The 23,032-nt window shown below is 46.0% G+C and overlaps 2 pseudogenes across 1 annotated transcript; both read right to left on the bottom strand.

Moving 5' to 3' along the window:
* Positions 1-3,347: 3,347 nt before the first annotated feature.
* LOC108168951 lies at positions 3,348-9,900 on the bottom strand (annotated as a pseudogene).
* On the bottom strand, positions 3,348-22,795 carry Gm3883 (annotated as a pseudogene). Its single transcript, XR_001784306.2, has 6 exons — positions 22,776-22,795; positions 21,936-22,008; positions 18,436-18,481; positions 17,943-18,003; positions 14,306-17,292; positions 3,348-9,959 (listed from the first exon to the last, which is right to left on the bottom strand). The product of XR_001784306.2 is annotated as a predicted gene 3883 (transcript).
* Between the last annotated feature and the right edge of the window lie 237 nt (positions 22,796-23,032).

The raw sequence follows: 23,032 nt of genomic DNA, 5'->3' as shown, positions 1-23,032 counted from the left end.
GACATCTTCTGCCTGCAAGTGACAAACCAGCACAGAAGCCCACACCACAGGGTGGTCTGCACATGGTTCCAACTCCTTAGCCGGGAGACAGAAGAGCAGCAGCCCCAGGGAGGTTGTTGAGGGCCCTGCCAGCTCCTCCCTGGCAGCCACCTGCCTTTTCTGGAGGCCTGTGTAGTAACTTCATGTGGCCTCAGCTATCAGGATTTGTGATTTCTTATGCGTTTGAGAACCTTTTATTTGGCTTAGAAGCTGTCCTCCTTTGGGTTACTATTGCTGTGAACAAAGCAAATTCGGGAGGAAAAGGTTCGTTTGGCTTGAGCTTCCCCATCATAGTTCATCATTGAAGGAAGTCAGAACAGGAATTCAAACAGTGCAAGAACTCAGAGGCAGGGGCTGGTACAGAGGTCACGGAGGGGTGCTCCTTACTGGTTTGCTCCTCATGCCTTGCTCAGCCTGCTTTCTTTCTTTCTTTCTTTCTTTCTTTCTTTCTTTCTTTCTTTCTTTCTTTCTTTCTTTCTTTCTTATATTTTTTGTGGTTCCCCATAGCTTAATTTTTATTATTTATTTACTTTTTATTTTTTAAAGATTTATTTTATTTATTTTTATGTATATGAGTACACTGTAGCTGTACAGATGGTTGTGGGGAATTGAATTTTTTAGGACCTCTGCTCACTCAGTCCCTGCTCGCTCCGGCCCAAACATTTATTTATTTAGTAAATATAAGTACACTGTAGCTGCCTTCAGACGCACCAGAAGAGGGTGTCAGATCTCATTACAGATGGTTGTGAGACACCATGTTGATTGCTGGGATTTGAACTCAGGACCTTCAGAAGAACAGTCAGTGCTCTTACCCGCTGAGCCATCTCACCAGCCCAGTTTAATTTTTATTTATTAATTAATTTATTCACTCTACAGGACCCCTCCCCAGTCACAGATTCTTCCCTCACTCCCTCCTCTCCTCCCCTTCTCTTCTAAGAAGGGGAGCCCCTCCCTGGGTATCACACACACACACACACACATCAAGTAACTGCAGGACTAGGTGCATCCTCTCCCACTGAGGACAAACAAAGCAGTCCAGTTAGGGGAACAAAGTCCACAGGCAGGCAACAGAGTCAGGGACAGCCCCCACTCCAGTTGTTGGGGGACCCACATGAAGACCAAGCTGCACATCTGCTACACATGTGCAGGGGGCCTAGGTCCAGCCCATGCTCTCTCTTTGGTTGGTGGCTCAGTCTCTGGAGCCCCCAAGGGTCCAGGTTAGTTGACTCTGTGGTCTTCCTGTGGAGTCCTTATCTTCTTCAGGTCCCTGAAGCCTTCCCTCATCCTGTTTTCTTCTAGATGTGAGAACCACCAGCCTGGGGTGACCCCACCCACAGTGGGTGGGGCCCTTCCCCATCAATTACTAATTAAGAAAATGCCCCACAGGCTTGCCTACAAGCCTGATGTAATGGAGGCATTTTCTCAATTGAGGCTCCCTCCTCTCTAATGACTCTAGCTTGTGTCAAGTTAACATAAAACCAGCCAGGACAGAGGCCAATTTCCAAGAAATGCATGCTGGGGTTCTTAGCCCACAATCTGTCTTGTTTCCAGTCTGTGCTGAACAGTCTTATGTAAACTTGGCACAGAGTCAATGAAGAGAGGCAGCCTTCCTGGCTTGACCCCTGCACAAGAGCATCTCACTAACCCTACACTGCTCATGTGCTTCTGGGCAAAGTTGGAAGCCACTCCAGTGACTTCACACAATCAGGGGATGAGCCTGGACCCTGAGTTGTCCACAAGAGTCTTAGAACAAAATAAATAGGAACTTGATGCATCAGAAAGCAAGCACAAGGGGGTTAGCCTGAAGCCTGAGGTTGATACTGGTCCCCAGGTCTGGCAGAGGTTGAAAATAACCTCTGCCCTGGCTAATTTCAGAGGTACCGGAGATTTAAAGGAGTCCCTGCTTTAAAAAGAAGCCTTGTCAAGGATGTCTGGCCATAAAGACTGGCAGATGAGAGCTGAGATGATAGCTCAGTCCATAAAGCAGTTGCCTTACCTCATAAAATAGGAGGACCTGAGTTCGAGGCCCAGAACCCACATTTTAAAAAGCAGGACATGGTGGTAAATACTTGTAATCTCAGCACCAGAGAGACAAAGGTAGACAGACATTTGGACTCCCTAGCCAGCCAGCCTAGTTGGTGAGCTCAAGGCCAGTGAGAGAATCTGTCTCAAAAAACAAGGTGGATAGTATCATTAGATTGACAGTCAAAGCTGTCCTCTAGCCCCCTATGCGCACACACACACACACACACACACACACACACACACACACACACACACACAAACTTCAGAGAGGTCCTGAAAGACTGAAAGAGATCTCTGCCAGAGATTTAAAGTTTGAGAGATTATAAACATTTCCATCCTATAATATATTTGTAATATATGTCAAATTATGGTTTCCTGGATTTATTATGCCAGAGCAATAGGGTGCAGAAGTGAAAGGATTAAAAAAAAATTGACCCTACTCTGGTGGCATGAATAAAAATGGCCCCCATAGGCCCATGGGTAGTGGGGGTGGGGCACTATTCGGAGGTGTGGCTTTGTTGGAGGAGGTGTGGCTTTGTTGGAGGAAGGAAGTATGTGAGTAGGGGATGGGCTTTGAGGTCTCAGAAGCTCAACCACTTCTCTTTCTGATGCCTGTGGATCAAAATGTTGAACTCTCATCTACCTCTTCAGCACCATGTCTGCTTGCAAGCCACCATGATGGCAATGGGCTAAACCTCTGGACTGTAAGCCAGCCCCAATTAAATGTTGTCCTTTATAAGAGTTGCAGTGGTTATGGTGTCTGTTCACAGCAAGAGAAACCCTAAGTCACCTGCCAAGAGGCCCCCCTGTCAGCCGTCCCTAGGACCCCAGTGGAGCATACCCCTAAAATGCTCGTGTCTACCTGTTTAACCTCTTAAACTTGTGGCCCAGAACGCTGAGCTAAGCATGACCAAAACCAGTCAACTGTCCTTTCATGAACTGTCCTGGTTGGGTTTTGTTTTGTTTTTATCAACTTGACACAAGCTAAAGTCATTTGAGAAAAGGAAATTACAACTAAGAAAATGACTCCATAGGTTGGTCTATAGGCAATCTTGTGTGTTATTTTCTTTTTCTTTTTTTTTTTTTTAATCATGCAGGAGTTCTGAGTTTTTTATTTTGTTTTGTTTCTTACTTCTTTGACAACAGCACACTTATTCAGATGCATAATCCTGCAGTTTTGAAGATGAGTACATTCTACACATGATTTAATGTCTGCTGAGGGCATCCTGTACATGTAAATTAAGTTCTTAAAACTACAAAAAGAAAGATCTTTCAAGCATAAGTACTGTTACAGGTTGGTTAATTTATTAACTGTAGATAATATGTGTAATTTTACAGAGGCAGAAACTAGGACTGAATTGATAAGAGATCCTTAAAATATAATTTCTTACTTACTTAGAAAAATTCCATTAAAAAATTAGAATAGGCTGGGCAGTGGTGACATATACCTTTAATCCCAGTACTAGAGAGGCAAAGGCAGTCAGATCTGTGTTTGAGGCTAGCCAGGTTGACACAGCAATTTCCAAGGACACCCAAGTTTACACAGAGGAATCCTGTCTTGAAAAACCCACAAATTCACAAGAAAATCAAAACCACATTATCTTTTCTATTTTTGTTATGGAGGCAGGCACACTATAGATGATCCTTCCCGAAGAACATAGTGCACTGAAGTGCCTATTCAAAGCGCTTAATAACCTGCTCATATTGATTTCCTCTGTAAATAAAGGTGTTTGGTTCGAGGATGGATCAATTTCAGAACTGTTTCAGCTGCTTGGCTTTGTATTGCTTAGTTATTGATGCAGGAGGGACCAGCCCATTGTAGATGGTGCTACTCCTGGGCAGGTGGTCCTGGGTGGTATGAGAAAGCAGGTTGTGCAAGTCATGGAGAGCAAGGCAGTTATCAGCACCTCTTCATGGCCTCTGACCAGTTCCTGCTGTATTAGGTCCCTGTCCAGCTGGAGTTCTTGGCCTGACTTCCCTCAGTGATGGACTATTAACTGGAAGTGTAAGCTGAATAAAGCCTTTTCCTCCCTAAGTTGCTTTGGTCGGGTCTTTACCACAGCAGTAGAAACCTTAACAAAGACAATGATGCTAAACTGTAACTATTCAGGAACGTGAGCATCCATAGACTATGCTTGTTCCTAATGTGTTTTCTTATGTGACTGTGGGTAGGCCCCCAGATAAAACCTTCAGGCTTCCTTTGTTTGTTGAGGTCATTCCTTTGGAAACTACTCTCCCTGATGGCTAAGCTTCCGAATGTGTGAATCTGTGTGTGTGTGTGTGGGGGGGGGTAGGGGCTGTCACTCTTTTTCAAACCACCACACCACTCTTTAAAAGGAAACCCTGATGTTTAAAATGCACCAATGTATCAATCTCATTTTAGGATTAGTGCTCTGTAATTTTTAAAGGAATTTTGTTTACCATCGAGAAATTCCTAATGAAAGGGTTGGAGATGCAACTCCATGGGAGAATGTTTGCCTGGTATGCGGGGTCCCTGGGCTAGATCTGCGGCACAGCTTTTCTTAAGTCATAATGAAGACATTCTCTGTTATATTCCAGAAGCTTTATCATTTGTTGTGACCTATAATTTCCTATAATCATAGAATAGTCCATTTTCTGTTGCCATAAGAATGCCACAGATGACATAATTGATGAGGAAAACTTATAAAGAAATCATCTATTTCCTCAAGGTTCTGGAGCCTGGTGGCAGCATCTGCCTGACATCTGTGATGGCCATGGTAACACAGAGCAAGCTGAGCACAAGGAGCGTGGCTATAACAAAACATGCAAGCAACAACTTATTAATCCACTGACATGTTAATTCATGAGTGGGTTAATAAATTGACTCGGACCGAGCCTTCATAAGTCAACCACCCTTTTTATTTTTATACAGTCTTGAGAGTGTAATATAATATAATGCAATATATTTAATATACAACTACATTTCTCCCTTCCTCCCTCCAAACCCTCCCATAACCCTTCCTTGTTCTTCTTCAGTTTCGTGGCCTCCTTTTTTGGCTCCTGCAGGCACATACATGTGTGTACATATACATTCCTAAATAGAACCTGCTCACCAATGGACACGCCAAAGTGGATAGAAAAGTCCACAAGGCACCAGCCCTACCCAGAGGCAGCTGAGGGAAGCTGGGAGAGGAGGGCCTCCCCAGGGAAGTTCATAGGAAATGGCTGTCCAGTCCCAAATGGTCACCCTTTAATATCCATGTGCTCCTCTTGTCTCCCCGCCCAGCCCCTTCCTTCTTTTCCCTCTTTATTTTGTGGTCCTGTCTCATAGTAGGACCCATCTCATGATAGAAACTGTATCTCACCATGTATTCTGCCAAAATGAGTCAAAGCACACATAACCAGTTCTGGTTCAGCATGGGATATTTCTTTCTGTCCTCTTTTCTCAACATCTTGTAGTACTCAATTAGTTTCACATGTTGCCCTGCCCCCTCTCCCCACAACCTTATTCTAATTAGCATTTTTACCTAGCATCTTAGACAGGGTCTCTGTTGCTATGGTAAAACCACACAACCAAGAGAAACCTCGGGAAAGAAAGGGCTTATTTCATCCTGTAGCTTGTAGTCCATCGTCCTGGAAAGTTGGGTCAAGAACTCAAGGGACCTGGAAGCGGGAGCTGATGCAGAGGCCATGGAGGAGTGCTGTTTACTAACATGGAGGCATTTTCCCAATTGAGGGTTCTTCCCAAATGACTCTAGCTTGTGTTCAGTTGACAGTAAATTAGCCAGGACACTTAGCTACATCTTACTGTAATTATCATTCTCTTCCAAAAGGCTATTGAAAGTCTTGTTTTTCTCCCAAGAGACCTGCAGCTACTTTGCTCTCTCCAGTGAACTCATTACCTATGCAGTGAAGGTGACAGATGAGAGGAAGAGGAGTCATCCTCTCTGCTGCTCTTAGTGTGGCTAACAATCTTGGCACATAAAGTTTTCCATGCCAAAAAAAAAAAAAAAAAAAAAACAGAATAAAACAAAACAAAACAAACAAGTAAACAAACAAAAAACGGGTTTGGGGGAGCAGATTAGAATAGGGTTATGGCCAGCACAGGGAAGGATCCTGCTGATGTTAGTGTGGGGTTTTGAACTGGGTTGTGATTCTTGCTGTTAAAGGCTGGCATATGTTGGATTGGTCTTTTGAAGACAGAATGGAGTCGGGCACTGAATTTGGGTTTGAGGTTAGGATCAGCCAAGGAGTTTACATTGTATGTTGGAGGTTGGTTCTGAACTTCTAAGACAATTCAGGGAGGGATATATGGTTATGTGCAATTCTGCTCTGATATGGGGAGAGTCTGCTGGGCTGCTTTCTAGGTTCCCTGTGTGAGGCTGTAAGTCTCTCCAGAGCTATCCAAGCAGGGCAGGTGGCCATCCAGGTCCAAGGGAGAAGGAACACCAAAGCCTTCTGTGCTCATTTGGCCATTCAAGCACCTTGTTGGCATTTACCACACCACCCTTCTCTTTCTGGGAATGAGGCTGGAGTTTGATTAGGAGTATGGCTGTAAGGCTGGGCTTGCAGCTAACATTTAAGCTTGCCATAGAGCTATAAAAGGAACCATGCCTGTGCCAGGGCCCCCTTCTGGGGCACCTGGGACTTTGATGGTTCCCTAAGGGTGACTTGGATCAGGCATGTCTGCCTAGTTTGTTGTTCCCTTTTACCTGCTATGTCAGACTGTAGGGGGTCAGTAGTCTGCAGGCATGGGACCCTGGGTAAACTGAGGCTTTTCATGTGATGTGTGGTAGGTGGGGTTCTAAAGAGGGTCGTGAACTCACACCTGACTTTGGTAGATCTTAAAAGAGAGTCTGTCCCTGAGAACAGTTTCTGGCATGCACCTATCTTTGCCATAATTAACTTCTGAACATTCTCAAGTATTGGGGTCACTGGTGTTCTGAATTTTTCCCTATAGAACTCAAGAGCAAATCAAAAGCCTTCATATGTGAGGCTAGTGCTCTGCCACTGGGCAAGACCCTCCTTTTGTGGATATTTAAGACCTGACCAAGTTGTTGAGATCAGGATATACACATGAATCCAAGGCTATCCCATTAACGACAGGCAATAGGATAGAAGTTACAAACCAGATTTAAAGGAGGGAGAAGGGTCAGCATGGTGGTATGCCATTAATTCCAGTTCTCTGGAGGTAGAGACAGGTAGATCTCTTAGAGTTAGAGGTTGACCTGCCTACAGAGTTAGTTCTGAGTCAGCTAGGGCTACATAGTGAGACCCGGGGACTGTGTGGACAGGCATCCTCAAGATGAAAGGTGTGACCCTGTTGTGAGGAGCCCTGGAGTGGTCTGTGCAGGAGCCTCTTCTCCTGCTCTCCATCCTGGCGTGTCTTTTGACTGACCAGGGAAAACCCAAGACCTGCGTCCCCTTCTCCAAGGTCCCCCACGACTTTGGATTTCTCTAGGTTGAACCTTTTCCCTCCAGCTTCCATGTCAACACAGACTTGGGTCTTATCCCTTTGGGATTGCGAGGCCTTGGAGCTCTGCTGGGCAGAACTATGGGGCACTGCTTTGGAAGGAGGAGGCCTTTGCGCCTGACACACATCCTGTACTGCAGAAGCTGGCTGTTTTTTAGGGTGGACCCCTTTTGCATTTGGGGCTGGCAGAGATGGGCATGCGACAGGCTGTTCCTGAAGCAGTGTGCTCTCTGACATGTGTAGACTTCTGAGAAATTCCTGGATGGATTCGCTCTCTAGGTCGGCTGTACCCAGCTCCTTGTATTCTCTCTTTTCCTTTTCAGAAATCCCAAACTGCATTGCTAGGATCTTTTTTTTCAGGTGGAAATTCAGTTTGGCCAAGATATGTGTGTTTATTGGGTAGGGTCTGCATGGGGGAGGCTGACTCTCTGCAGGCACCTTCTCTGTCCTTCTGTCCGCCTCTGCTCCAGGCTGGAACTCTTCTGCAGTGTCCGCAGACACCCCACTGTCATCCTGAGCGCAGGGCTCAAGTGGGGTTATTTGAGTCAGAGCATTTGATGGGCTTTTGACAGCTTTGGGCATCTTCTCTCTGAGTCTAGGTTGGCTAGTGACTGCTGGGGATGCAGGCCTAGAGAGAGCTACACAGTAAAGGGCAGGCAGGCCTGACAGGAAGGCCAGATACTTATGATGTAAAGTTGTCTCCAGTTTCTTAATGGTTTCCTTAGGCAGGGATTGGGGCTTCTTACAGTGTTCAAAGAGAGTACCAGATAAGGTTTGTGTCTCCTGGCTGAGGGTCTTTGGTTTCCAGGGAACAACTTTGTGAAGTAAGTCAGGGTCACTTTTACTTTCTGCCTGTAACTTCCTGCATTGGCCTTGTGGAATCCAAGGGAAGGGAGCCACTGTTGCTAAGCTTCCAGGAATTTTGCATTCCCAAGATTTCCAGACTTGGGCCGGGACCTTGCCCTCCCGGATCTGTTCACATTTGGAATCAACATGGCTTTTCAACATTTCCCTTGTCTTGGCAAACAAGTGTGGCATGGGGATTGTCCCTTTTGCCCGCTGTGAGTGAGAACATGTCACCAGGCCCATTGGCCTCTGGTTTCCCGGGCTGTGAGATGCTCACATTGGGTAAGCTACTGCTGCCACAGGGCAGGGACTGCGGGTCTGTTGAGGAGAGCAGCATATTCATGGAGCGCTGGATCCTCTGGGGCAGCCCCCAGCGGAGGTGAATCAGATGCTTCTGCAGGTGGAATTCCAGCAGCCTTCCTGCGTGCTCTGGGAAGATGTCCCTGGTGGGATGTAAAAAGGGCTTCCTTGCCAAGGAAGTTTTTACTGTCTTAGCCTCACTGGGTGCTTCACACAGCATTCGGCGCTGGTTTTGGAGGAGGAGAGCTGGCAGGCCCCACTGAAGCTTGCTGAGTTGTTTCTTTAGGAGGTGGCGTTCCAGTGCTTCACACTCAGCCAGCGACAGGAACGGGACAGTAATCTGTGCTCCTTCACGCTCACAGGGAGTCTTGCCATTCAGAGAGGTCGGGGAAGAGGGAAAGGCTGACTTACATGGTGTTTTGGGTAAGAAAAGGCCCGAGAGTACCCCTGAGGGCTGAGCATCTGTGGAGGGCTTAGACATATCCTTTTTCTTGCAGGTACCTTGAGAACTCAAGGAAGTAACATCCAAGGACTCACTGTGAAGGGATGGAAAGGTCCCAAACCGTGAAGAATCTTTTTTGATGGTTCTCTGCCGTCACTAATTTCTTTTACTTCTTTTTCATTCCAGCCCTTGACTTTCATAATTAAATTGAGAACATCACAATTTTTCCCTTATCGCTTTACCTTTGGCCCCAAAATATGAGCCAGGCAGAGTTTGGTGAAGGAACTCAAGCCTGATCTTTATCTTTATTGTATAATACACGAGAGACTTCCTTTCTGGTCAAGTGTTTAATTCACATTCTAGGTTGGGGTAAGGAAAACTGACTTGTCTGAAGTAAGTTCAAGTCTCCTTCCCAGGATGAGGGCATTTTTATTTCCTTCATACCTTCTCTTAATAATGTACAGCAGAGACAAAGACGACAGACAACTCATTCGGAGATAGAAAATACATTTTGGGTAGTGCAGTCCCTACCTGTTCATCAAAGAAAATGACAATGCTGTGCTCTTAAAGGGATACAGAGGTTGGGGAGCCTAGAAACTGTCACCATGCAGGGCGGTCTCCAATACCAGAAGAGCATTTCTGAAGTAAACCCTGGGAGCTAGGGTAGGTTTCTGTGGTGAGTGGCATAAGCCAACCTAGGACAGTGCCGAGGGCAATGGCGGGAGTTGCCTAATATTGAGACAGAGCCAAGCTGCCGGGAGCGAGGCCGGAGCTTACTGTCTACAATATGGGGAGCAGTTAATAAGGAGGCCATCACTGACTTCTCAGAGGACGATCTGGGACAATGGATTCCTCGCTTTGACTGTCTTCCATGTCTGTTGGGAGCCGCGCCCACATTCGCCGTTACAAGATGGCGCTGACAGCTGTGTTCTAAGTGGTAAACAAATAATCTGCGCATGTGCCAAGGGTATCTTATGACTACTTGTGCTCTGCCTTCCCCGTGACGTCAACTCGGCCGATGGGCTGCAGCCAATCAGGGAGTGACACGTCCGAGGCGAAGGAGAATGCTCCTTAAGAGGGACGGGGTTTCGTTTTCTCTCTCTCTTGCTTTTCTCTCTCTCTTGCTTCTCGCTCGCTCTTGCTTCTTACACTCTGGCTCCTGAAGATGTAAGCAATAAAGCTTTGCCGCAGAAGATTCTGGTCTGTGGTGTTCTTCCTGGCCGGGCGTGAGAACGCGTCTAATAACAATTGGTGCCGAAATCCGGGACGAGAAAAAACTCGGGACTGGCGCAAGGAAGATCCCTCATTCCAGAACCAGAACTGCGGGTCGCGGTAATAAAGGTTCCCGTAAAGCAGACTGTTAAGAAGGATTCAACTGTATGAATTCAGAACTTTTCAGCTGGGGAACGAGAGTACCAGTGAGTACAGCTTTACGAGGTAAGCCTGGCCTTGAACTTTCTAACGAAATTCAAGACAGTCTATCAGAAGTAAAGTGGAAAATGTTTGGCCTTGAATTTTTTCTAATGTTAGGAGCCCTTTTGTTCCTTTTCACATGTTATCAAGTGGTTAAGATAGGGCGGATTCTAGATGAAATTCAGGACAAGCTATCAGAAGTAAAGCGGGGAGAGAGAGTAGGAGCAAAGAGAAAATATGGTACACAAAATAAGTATACAGGCCTTTCCAAGGGTCTTGAACCCGAGGAAAAGTTAAGGTTAGGTAGGAATACCTGGAGAGAGATTAGAAGAAAAAGAGGAAAAAGGGAAAAGAAGAAAGATCAATTAGCGGAGGTCTCTAGGAGATACTCGTCACTAGATGAGCTCAGGAAGCCAGCTCTTAGTAGTTCTGAAGCAGATGAAGAATTCTCCTCTGAGGAAACAGACTGGGAGGAAGAAGCAGCCCATTACCAGCCAGCTAATTGGTCAAGAAAAAAGCCAAAAGCGGCTGGCGAAGGCCAGTTTGCTGATTGGCCTCAGGGCAGTCGGCTTCAAGGTCCGCCCTATGCGGAGTCCCCGCCCTGCGTAGTGCGTCAGCAATGCGCAGAGAGGCAGTGCGCAGAGAGGCAGTGCGCAGACTCATTCATTCCCAGAGAGGAACAAAGGAAAATACAACAGGCATTTCCGGTCTTTGAAGGAGCCGAGGGTGGGCGTGTCCACGCTCCGGTAGAATACTTACAAATTAAAGAAATTGCCGAGTCGGTCCGTAAATATGGAACCAATGCTAATTTTACCTTGGTGCAGTTAGACAGGCTCGCCGGCATGGCACTAACTCCTGCTGACTGGCAAACGGTTGTAAAAGCCGCTCTCCCTAGTATGGGCAAATATATGGAATGGAGAGCGCTTTGGCACGAAGCTGCACAAGCGCAGGCCCGAGCAAACGCAGCTGCTTTGACTCCAGAGCAGAGAGATTGGACTTTTGACTTGTTAACGGGTCAGGGAGCTTATTCTGCTGATCAGACAAACTACCATTGGGGAGCTTATGCCCAGATTTCTTCCACGGCTATTAGGGCCTGGAAGGCGCTCTCTCGAGCAGGTGAAACCACTGGTCAGTTAACAAAGATAATCCAGGGACCTCAGGAATCCTTCTCAGATTTTGTGGCCAGAATGACAGAGGCAGCAGAGCGTATTTTTGGAGAGTCAGAACAAGCTGCGCCTCTGATAGAACAGCTAATCTATGAGCAAGCCACAAAGGAGTGCCGAGCGGCCATAGCCCCAAGAAAGAACAAAGGCTTACAAGACTGGCTCAGGGTCTGTCGAGAGCTTGGGGGACCTCTCACCAATGCAGGCTTAGCGGCCGCCATCCTCCAATCTCAGAACCGCTCCATGAGCAGAAATGATCAGAGGACATGTTTTAACTGCGGAAAGCCTGGGCATTTTAAGAAAGATTGCAGAGCTCCAGATAAACAGGGAGGGACTCTCACTCTTTGCTCTAAGTGTGGCAAGGGTTATCATAGAACCGACCAGTGTCGCTCTGTGAGGGATATAAAGGGCAGAATTCTTCCCCCACCTGATAGTCAATCAGCTTATGTGCCAAAAAACGGGTCATCGGGCCCTCGGTCCCAGGGCCCTCAAAGATATGGGAACCGGTTTGTCAGGACCCAGGAAGACCCACAAGGGTGGACCTGCGTGCCGCCTCCGACTTCCTACTAATGCCTCAAATGAGTATTCAGCCGGTGCCAGTGGAGCCTATACCATCCTTGCCCCCGGGAACCATGGGCCTTATTCTCGGCCGGGGTTCACTCACCTTACAGGGCTTAGTAGTCCACCCTGGAGTTATGGATTGTCAACATTCCCCTGAAATACAGGTCCTGTGCTCAAGCCCTAAAGGCGTTTTTTCTATTAGTAAAGGAGATAGGATAGCTCAGCTGCTGCTCCTCCCTGATAATACCAGGGAAAAATCTGCAGGACCTGAGATAAAGAAGATGGGCTCCTCAGGAAATGATTCTGCCTATTTGGTTGTATCTTTGAATAATAGACCTAAGCTCTGCCTTAAGATCAACGGAAAAGAGTTTGAAGGCATCCTTGATACCGGAGCAGATAAAAGTATAATTTCTACACATTGGTGGCCCAAAGCATGGCCCACCACAGAGTCATCTCATTCATTACAGGGCCTAGGATATCAATCATGTCCCACTATAAGCTCCGTTGCCTTGACGTGGGAATCCTCTGAAGGACAGCAAGGGAAATTCATACCTTATGTGCTCCCACTCCCGGTTAACCTCTGGGGAAGGGATATTATGCAGCATTTGGGCCTTATTTTGTCCAATGAGAGAGCAGCGTTGGGGGATAATGTCGATATTTCCACTCCCAATGACGGTGATGTATAATGCTCAAGTATCCTCCTGCTTTTTTACCACTAACTGGGAACTGGGTTTAGCCTTAATTCAGACAGCCTTGGCTCTGTCTGGACAGGTCCAGACGACTGACACCATTAACACTTTGTCAGCCTCAGTGACTACAGTCATAGATGAACAGGCCTCAGCTAATGTCAAGATACAGAGAGGTCTCATGCTGGTTAATCAACTCATAGATCTTGTCCAGATACAACTAGATGTATTATGACAAATAACTCAGCAGGGATGTGAACAAAAGTTTCCGGGATTGTGTGTTATTTCCATTCAGTATGTTAAATTTACTAGGACAGCTAATTTGTCAAAAAGTCTTTTTCAGTATATGTTACAGAATTGGATGGCTGAATTTGAACAGATCCTTCGGGAATTGAGACTTCAGGTCAACTCCACGCGCTTGGACCTGTCGCTGACCAAAGGATTACCCAATTGGATCTCCTCAGCATTTTCTTTCTTTAAAAAATGGGTGGGATTAATATTATTTGGAGATACACTTTGCTGTGGATTAGTGTTCCTTCTTTGATTGGTCTGTAAGCTTAAGGCCCAAACTAGGAGAGACAAGGTGGTTATTGCCCAGGCGCTTGCAGGACTAGAACATGGAGCTCCCCCTGATATATGGTTATCTATGCTTAGGCAATAGGTCGCTGGCCACTCAGCTCTTATATCCCATGAGGCTAGACTCATTGCACGGGATACAGTGAGTGTGCTTCAGCAGCCCGAGAGAGTTGCAAGGCTAAACACTGCAATGGAAAGGCTCTGCGGCATATATGAGCCTATTCTAGGGAGACATGTCATCTTTCATGAAGGTTCAGTGTCCTAGTTCCCTTCCCCCAGGCAAAACGACACGGGAGCAGGTCAGGGTTGCTCTGGGTAAAAGCCTGTGAGCCTAAGAGCTAATCCTGTACATGGCTCCTTTACCTACACACTGGGGATTTGACCTCTATCTCCACTCTCATTAATATGGGTGGCCTATTTGCTCTTATTAAAAGGATAGGGGGAGATGTTGGGAGCCGCGCCCACATTCGCCGTTACAAGATGGCGCTGACAGCTGTGTTCTAAGTGGTAAAGAAATAATCTGCGCATGTGCCAAGGGTATCTTATGACTACTTGTGCTCTGCCTTCCCCGTGACGTCAACTCGGCCGATGGGCTGCAGCCAATCAGGGAGTGACACGTCCGAGGCGAAGGAGAATGCTCCTTAAGAGGGACGGGGTTTCGTTTTCTCTCTCTCTTGCTTTTCTCTCTCTCTTGCTTCTCGCTCGCTCTTGCTTCTTACACTCTGGCTCCTGAAGATGTAAGCAATAAAGCTTTGCCGCAGAAGATTCTGGTCTGTGGTGTTCTTCCTGGCCGGGCGTGAGAACGCGTCTAATAACACATGTCCTGCTCAGAGTCTGTCTCCATGAAGACTTCTGGAGGTGGGTCTGGGAACTGGAGCTCAGGGGACTCCCGGGGACTGTGTGGACAGGCATCCTCAAGATGAAAGGTGTGACCCTGTTGTGAGGAGCCCTGGAGTGGTCTGTGCAGGAGCCTCTTCTCCTGCTCTCCATCCTGGCGTGTCTTTTGACTGACCAGGGAAAACCCAAGACCTGCGTCCCCTTCTCCAAGGTCCCCCACGACTTTGGATTTCTCTAGGTTGAACCTTTTCCCTCCAGCTTCCATGTCAACACAGACTTGGGTCTTATCCCTTTGGGATTGCGAGGCCTTGGAGCTCTGCTGGGCAGAACTATGGGGCACTGCTTTGGAAGGAGGAGGCCTTTGCGCCTGACACACATCCTGTACTGCAGAAGCTGGCTGTTTTTTAGGGTGGACCCCTTTTGCATTTGGGGCTGGCAGAGATGGGCATGCGACAGGCTGTTCCTGAAGCAGTGTGCTCTCTGACATGTGTAGACTTCTGAGAAATTCCTGGATGGATTCGCTCTCTAGGTCGGCTGTACCCAGCTCCTTGTATTCTCTCTTTTCCTTTTCAGAAATCCCAAACTGCATTGCTAGGATCTTTTTTTTTCAGGTGGAAATTCAGTTTGGCCAAGATATGTGTGTTTATTGGGTAGGGTCTGCATGGGGGAGGCTGACTCTCTGCAGGCACCTTCTCTGTCCTTCTGTCTGCCTCTGCTCCAGGCTGGAACTCTTCTGCAGTGTCCGCAGACACCCCACTGTCATCCTGAGTGCAGGGCTCAAGTGGGGTTATTTGAGTCAGAGCATTTGATGGGCTTTTGACAGCTTTGGGCATCTTCTCTCTGAGTCTAGGTTGGCTAGTGACTGCTGGGGATGCAGGCCTAGAGAGAGCTACACAGTAAAGGGCAGGCAGGCCTGACAGGAAGGCCAGATACTTATGATGTAAAGTTGTCTCCAGTTTCTTAATGGTTTCCTTAGGCAGGGATTGGGGCTTCTTACAGTGTTCAAAGAGAGTACCAGATAAGGTTTGTGTCTCCTGGCTGAGGGTCTTTGGTTTCCAGGGAACAACTTTGTGAAGTAAGTCAGGGTCACTTTTACTTTCTGCCTGTAACTTCCTGCATTGGCCTTGTGGAATCCAAGGGAAGGGAGCCACTGTTGCTAAGCTTCCAGGAATTTTGCATTCCCAAGATTTCCAGACTTGGGCCGGGACCTTGCCCTCCTGGATCTGTTCACATTTGGAATCAACATGGCTTTTCAACATTTCCCTTGTCTTGGCAAACAAGTGTGGCATGGGGATTGTCCCTTTGCCCGCTGTGAGTGAGAACATGTCACCAGGCCCATTGGCCTCTGGTTTCCCGGGCTGTGAGATGCTCACATTGGGTAAGCTACTGCTGCCACAGGGCAGGGACTGCGGGTCTGTTGAGGAGAGCAGCATATTCATGGAGCGCTGGATCCTCTGGGGCAGCCCCCAGCGGAGGTGAATCAGCTGCTTCTGCAGGTGGAATTCCAGCAGCCTAACTGTGTGCTCTGGGAAGATGTCCCTGGTGGGATGTAAAAAGGGCTTCCTTGCCAAGGAAGTTTTTACTGTCTTAGCCTCACTGGGTGCTTCACACAGCATTCGGCGCTGGTTTTGGAGGAGGAGTGTTGGCAGGCCCCACTGAAGCTTGCTGAGTTGTTTCTTTAGGAGGTGGCGTTCCAGTGCTTCACACTCAGCCAGCGACAGGAACGGGACAGTAATCTGTGCTCCTTCACGCTCACAGGGAGTCTTGCCATTCAGAGAGGTCGGGGAAGAGGGATAGGCTGACTTACATGGTGTTTTGGGTAAGAAAAGGCCCGAGAGTACCCCTGAGGGCTGAGTATCTGTGGAGGGCTTGGACATATCCTTTTTCTTGCAGGTACCTTGAGAACTCAAGTAAGTAACATCCAAGGACTCACTGTGAAGAGATGGAAGGCCACAGAATAAGTGGCTATAATATTCACTCTGAAGATTGTCCCCTGAGTCATTAGCTTTTGCCCTGGGGAGTGGATAGAAATTCCTTAGATGTTCACCTTCATGAGAGGGCAAGCAAGTATGAATTTGGTGCCAGGGCCTTCCTTGTTGCAGGTTTATAACAGGCCGTTTGGAAACCCAGAAGGTCTGGACGGGCTGGCCTGCCGAATACAAGCTGCTGGTCTTGTGGGAAACGATCCCAGTTCTGTCCTCAATGACCTTAGAACTGCTGCTCAGAGTGCAGGAAGATGGATTTTCTCGAGATCGACGAAATAATGTTGGGTCTGGCATGAGCTACCTCAGGGACTCCTCCACACGTCTCGGAAGACCCCACTTCTGGAAATGTATGCATTTTTTTACCTGTAGTTCAAGAAGCCCACGGACTTTAGGACTAAGTAATGGCAGATGGGAAGACAGCATTGAGTCCATATGTAAGGACATAGTATGTGTCAAGCTTGGGTCCAGGGGTAGTAAAGACACAGAGGGCTTCACGTGATGAAGGTCTTGGCTTTCCTGGTCAAGCTTTGCTTTGCTTTGCACTATTGTTTCCTCAATCATTAAAACCATAGGTTCCTTGAGCCTTGAAGAAGTCACAGTCTCTGAGACCATGGGCATGTTGGCGAGATGAAAATTTTGGTCTAGCTGGAGACGATCAGTCCAGCATTCTTGAACCCCGAATGTGTTGGTCAACTGTGTTAAGTGTCCCGTTAGTTGTGTTAGTGTTTGGTTTCCAGGCACCCGTGGATGAGGTCTGGTGTGCCTGGAACAGAGCTCCATATTCTGTTCAAAAGACATGGGTAACGTCTCCAGGTGTGCAGAGTGAGCAGAACCCTGGTTCAGTCCCAAAAAAGCAGGGGAGAGCTGACTTTTCTCACTCTGCACTAACTGCTGAATCTCTTCAGTCGCAGCCTCACAGATTTGGCAGCTGGGATCTAAACACAGGAGCTGCCGCACATTTCCCTGCTTGGGGACCCAGCTTTGGCTTGGAAGAGAAAAATAAGACAACCATTAATGAACGAACTTTGTCTGTCTCTTTGGAAGACTGTGTCTGGAGGTTTCTGGGCCCTTTTCTCCAGTCCCAAAGTTCTAACCCTACACTGTAGGAAATGAGGTCCTCACTCAAAGCATGGGGTGCTGCTGTATCCAGAAACTCTTGGGAATCTTTTGTGCTCTCCAGAAATGAAGTAGAGGGTAAGATGATGGGAAGATGGCATCCCAACAACTGCTCCCCCACTCTGAGGACAGACAGGAGGTAATAGCAGCAGTGTCCAGCCAAACCCAGGGCTCTGCCTTTGGAAGGGAGCAGCAGGAAGACCATATGACATGGTGACCTCTTTATGCTGAATTCCCTCTCTTGACAGGTTGGTGTCTGGGTGCAACCCTAGCAATGTCCTTTACAGAGCATGCGTGAGTCCGTTCTGAAATTCAGACCTGCTGAGACCCTAACATACAGATTGGGTGTGGGGTGGCTCTTCCCTGTTGAGCTGTGACCCATCTCTGCCCTGGCAGCCCTCTCAGCTGGCAAACCTGCCTGCCTGTGTCTGTCCTTCCCTCAGTTACCCCTTTCCTCACCCCTGGCCTGGATCAGACCAAGAAATTGTCAGAGTTTAGATACAGAGATCAAGAAGTCACCTTTTCATGATAGAGAGCAGCTCCCATGGCTTCTCAGCTTCTTCTCGGGAAAGTCTCCTGGCTGAGGAATCAGGACACAGTGTTATGTGGGATTCTACAGTAACAGGAAGCTGAGCTCCTAGACTTGGTGCTCTGTGCCTTGTCTGGGTAGAGCACCACCATTTACAACGCACTGTCCCCTGTAGGGATAATTAATAGTGTGCTTATTTTATTGATAAACCCATAGGTGAAATGAATCCCATAGGGTCATAAACTCAGTAAATGACAGTTAAGGACGCCTCAATTCTTTCTTATCAGGGGAGTAAGGCAGAGAATTTTTTTTTTAACATTCTTAATTTCTCATTTCCCATCAAGATCAGTCCGTTGTAAATGTCACCAGTTAGTGGCTCTGGAACCTCAGAAGTTAGAGCACTTGGCACTGGGCAAGGTCATAGAGAAGAGGAACTGTGGGAGCTCTCCCGGGGCGGGGAGTCAGGGGACATTGGAACTTTACCTCTTGACGCTGCATCTTTAGCCCTTTGTCTGACTTTTTGATGACGCTTAAAGAGAAAAATATTAGAATGTGAGGCTGGAACTTTCTTTTGTGTTCATATTGTGACAAATATCTTGCACTTTTCCTTTCCTTTCCTTATCTATGTGTATTTTTTACGCTCTCCTCCCCTGCCTTCTGCTAGGCTCTACTTTTTTTTTTCCCTGACTTTCCCTTCTTCTCCATCTTTCTGGTTCTCTTTGAAACTAATCTGAACTCTACTTCCTATCCGTCTACTGGGTGATGTTTTACCAGAGTTTGCAGGCAAAAGAGTAGAAAGAATAGAACACATATAGGATGTGTTCTAATATAAAAAGCTTTCCAGGTATAAATGCCGTAACAAACTAAAATGGGAAATTCTCCTGTATTGGGAGATCTGAGATAATGCTAATCTTCTATTCAAAGCAATACAATGGTTTTTGGTTTACAACTCATAAACATTCTGGTAAGGAAAGGCCTCACAGGAGAAAGGTATTATATAAACACCCTTCAAAGTATCATATCCAAACTGTCAGATGGGGTAGTGAGGCCATAAGTGGAAGATGGATCTTGAAAGCGTCTCTACCAGCTCAGTATTGGTCACAGGGTTTCCCTACCCGACAGCAGCTTCTTCTATTTTCGCACTTCAATCCTTGGTAATTCTGACGCACTTGCCAGACAATTAGGACAATGATGAAGATGCAGAAATAGACATACAAGGGACATTCAGTGTCCCACAGAAAGCACATAGAACCTCATCAGCATGAGGAGACCAGCCATCCTACTCTTAGGACATTCAGAGTCCATGTGCCTAATAGCTCCCAGGGCCAAGCCTTGACATGTGCATGAATCAGGCCACCAGACCGCATCACAAAGACCTCTATTCCATCAAGAAAACTTGTGTGGTAATTCAGCCTACAGCAGAGGATAGAGACATGGTTATCTTTAAAGGTCATGAACCTTTGGTCATGAATGTCACATTCACAAGCAGGACCTGCTCTCCATTTTCCCTGTACCCACCCACCCCTCTCCACCAGCCCGTTGGCTTGGTTCTTTTCTTCACAGCTGTGTAGTTGTTCCTGGTGGTCAGAGTCTGGGCTTAGTGCTGCCAGGTTCATGACATCTTATTCACAGCATTGAAATGATCAGATACAGATTTGCAAAGTACAAAATTGTATCCAAAGCAAAGTGATAGTATAGAAGAGAAAGAAGGAATGTGGTTAAAATAGTGACTGTGGGCCACTGACTAAAGGTCCCCAAGGACTGTCTGGCATTTCCTTTTATGGAATTAAGAGAAGGAGGAATTTGGTTGCTAAAGGTTGCATAGGTGATTCTTTATCTAGACTGACAGAGTGTTATGTAACCTTGAAGGGCCCCAACTTGACAAGACAAACTCCATCTTGTAACCAGGCTTCCATTTTATTATACACTAGGCCCTATCCTCAGGTTCAACCCTAATTACTGAGAAAACCACAAACTGTTCCAGGAAGGAACCACCCTAAACATGGTTCACCAGCAGGAAAATACCTAATGTTCCAGACGTTATAGATAGATATAAATTCTTTAAGCCAACTGAAATAATTGTTAACCAATCATGTAACTGCCAAGCTGATAAGCCACTCACCCTGCTGTAACTGAAATAAAAGGGCTGAACCTTAGATGCTTGGGGCCTTCTGTGCTACCTTGCTCATCAGAGGGGCCTGAGGGTCCAAGCTCGAGCTTGAATAAAGACTCTTTGTCTTTGCATACTAGAGTTCAACTCCTAGTGGTCTTTGGGGACCCTCGGATCTGGGCATAATAACCTCTTTCCTACGGTGCACGTTCTTTCCATAATGCACCTGATTTTTGATATGTGTACCCAATTATACATAGGCATAAGATGGCAAATAGGGGTTTACTCCCTAAAAGTTCACCCAGAGTACATACTTTCATCTTGTTACCCATGCACCCAAAATTAATTCAGGTTATATCAATCTTACTATCCTCTTACAAGATGTAGTTGCAACATCTTTGAATAGAAACTGTCCAAGTTCAATGGTTGTTAAGAGTGGAACAACTTATTCAATTCTTTTAAAATATTTTTTTAAGATTTATTTATTATTGTATCTAAGTACACTGCAGCTGTCTTCAGATACACCAGAAGAGGGAGTCAGATCTCATTATGGGTGGTTGTGAGCCACCATGTGGTTGTTGGGATTTGAACTCAGAACCTTCGGAAGAGCAGTCGGTGCTCTTAACCACTGAGCCATCTCTCCAGCCCTCAATTCTTTAGAGATGGCTGTGTGCATAGCTCAATACAAATGGGGGTCCTAGGTTCCTTACAGATTGCATAGGCATATTGTTTGGAGTGTGGTATGTGTGCATAGCCCAAGCCAAGCAGAGTCCTAGATTGCTAAGCAATTCTTATGTTTGCCTATAAAAGGAATTACATATTCAAGCTAGCCTGTACAAAAGACATACAATCCTTGTATTTTATTAACAAGCTGTGAGCCTAGATTGGGCAGGTTTGGAGTTATTCTAACTTACATCCCAGCCATATGTCCCTTGTTATTTGCCATTTCTCCTGGCCATGTGCTCGTGGTCCATCCACTCTCATGGTGGCCTCCTCTTCTCTGTGTGTCCTTTCTTCTCCGTTTTCTCCCTACCTGTGACCCCAAGCCAGGTAGCTGAAAACGCACCTACCTCTATCTACTGCCCAATCACAGGTTTTAGCCTTTTATTAATCAATTAACTTGGGAAGCAAGGTTACATAGCATCATTTTGTGTTCATGAAGATCTCCTCACACCTGAGGTTCTCCTCACCAAAGGCAACCAGATCTTGGGGGTCAGTATTTAGCATTTGAATAGATAACAGTGCCAGATCAGTTCCCTACATTTCCCTCTTTTGTATGAATAAAAAGACTACTTTTCTTACAACAATAAAGTGTGTATAGTAAGAACAATTATGAAATCTATGGTGTAATAATTAACATTCATAATGTCCACTCCTTTTGTATTTGGAGAAAGTGTTCTATTATTTAGCCTATATTGGTGAGTTTAGAGTTCTGTATTTAAATCATTTTCTCATTACCATCTTAGGCATTAAATTCTCTAACTTTCATAACTTGCAATTATCAACCTTAAAACATCCATTTATAACTTAAACCTTCAAGTCCTCCAACTTACATAACTTTCATTTGCCATCCTTAAAAACCTCTTTAGACCCTAAAGTATATTTTTTAGATCCTTTATAACTTAAGTTTAATTGTAAGACTATAACTCTCTGGCCTTCATCCCCATTAGAGATGTGAGAAGGGGTAAATATTACCTGAATTTGTAGGAAATGCAGGCAAGCAGCTTTCAAGGTTAAGAAATGGCTGAGAAATGGCTGCCTGGACAGCTCCCCAGAATTGTCTCCATAATGTTGGAGCATCCATCTTCATCCTTCTGGCCCAGTATATCTGACAGACATTTTGTGAAGCAGGAATTATAAAGGACTTGCTTACCCTCTCTTGGCAGAGCTTGGCAGATGTCCCTGAGCCTGTTTGTCCTTTCTGAACAGCATTATGTCTGTAGTTGAATTATGGGCAACTCTCTGCCCTGTGGCAGCTTGCCACATTGAGGCAAACTCCGGTTGGAGATTCTTGATGCTCATCATCTTCTTTGAAATAGAATGGGGTACTGCCAGAAGCTGACATGCCTTTATGTCAAGAAGGTCTTAAATAAAAAAATAAAAAAACAAACAACAACAACAAACAAACTTTAAATGCCCTATTCTATGAGTATCTGAGAGTTTTGAAGACTATCCATCTATTTATAGCATACCTGAGCAAGCAAACATTGCTTGTTTATAGGTATAAATTATCTGTGCAACCTAGGGTGTATATTTCTGTGATAATCTAGACTAGCATCTGGCATGATACTAGTAACTATTAACTTGTATTTCTTAACCATCCCTAACAGCCCAGGGGGCAACCAGATCTTAGGGGCTGATATTTAGCATTTGAATACATAGCAATACCAGATCAGCCCCCTACACTTGCCTACTTATAAGTTACTCATCCTCAGAAAACTAAATACTTTGGCATACCAGGTACATTGTCAGGAAGAGTGACTGGGACAGAGAAACTTCTACCTTCCTTACCTGGAAATGTGTCTGACAAGTACACAGAGGTTCAGGGAGAGAACATATTTAAGGATCAGAAATGAAAAGCCTTGATATTCACTAAAGGGGTTAATCAGACATCAGAAATACAAAAAGGGCAGGTGTGGAAGGGAAAACCAAGGTGGCAGGTTTGTTTGTTTGTTTTGTTTTTTTAATTAAGTAAGCTTTTATTGGAACTTACATTGTGGTACAAAAATGCATTCCAGCTAAAAGAAAGTATGACACCACAACCTCATCCCACCCAGATTAATCACACTGACGACCACCCAGTTTCCATTTCTTCCCTAGGTTTTGTTCTACACAGATCTGTGCACATCATCAACATTAGAGTTCTTAACTTTAAGTGAAGAAAGGGACTAAGAATCAAACCCCAAGCCAATAACATGTTATCAGATCTACTAGGCTACATACTGTTCAATCCCGTGTAAGCACTGGCTC

This window comes from Mus musculus, chromosome 4 (genome assembly GCF_000001635.26).
Source record: "Mus musculus strain C57BL/6J chromosome 4, GRCm38.p6 C57BL/6J".
Taxonomy (NCBI): domain Eukaryota; kingdom Metazoa; phylum Chordata; class Mammalia; order Rodentia; family Muridae; genus Mus; species Mus musculus.
This window is presented reverse-complemented; position numbering and strand designations above follow the sequence as displayed.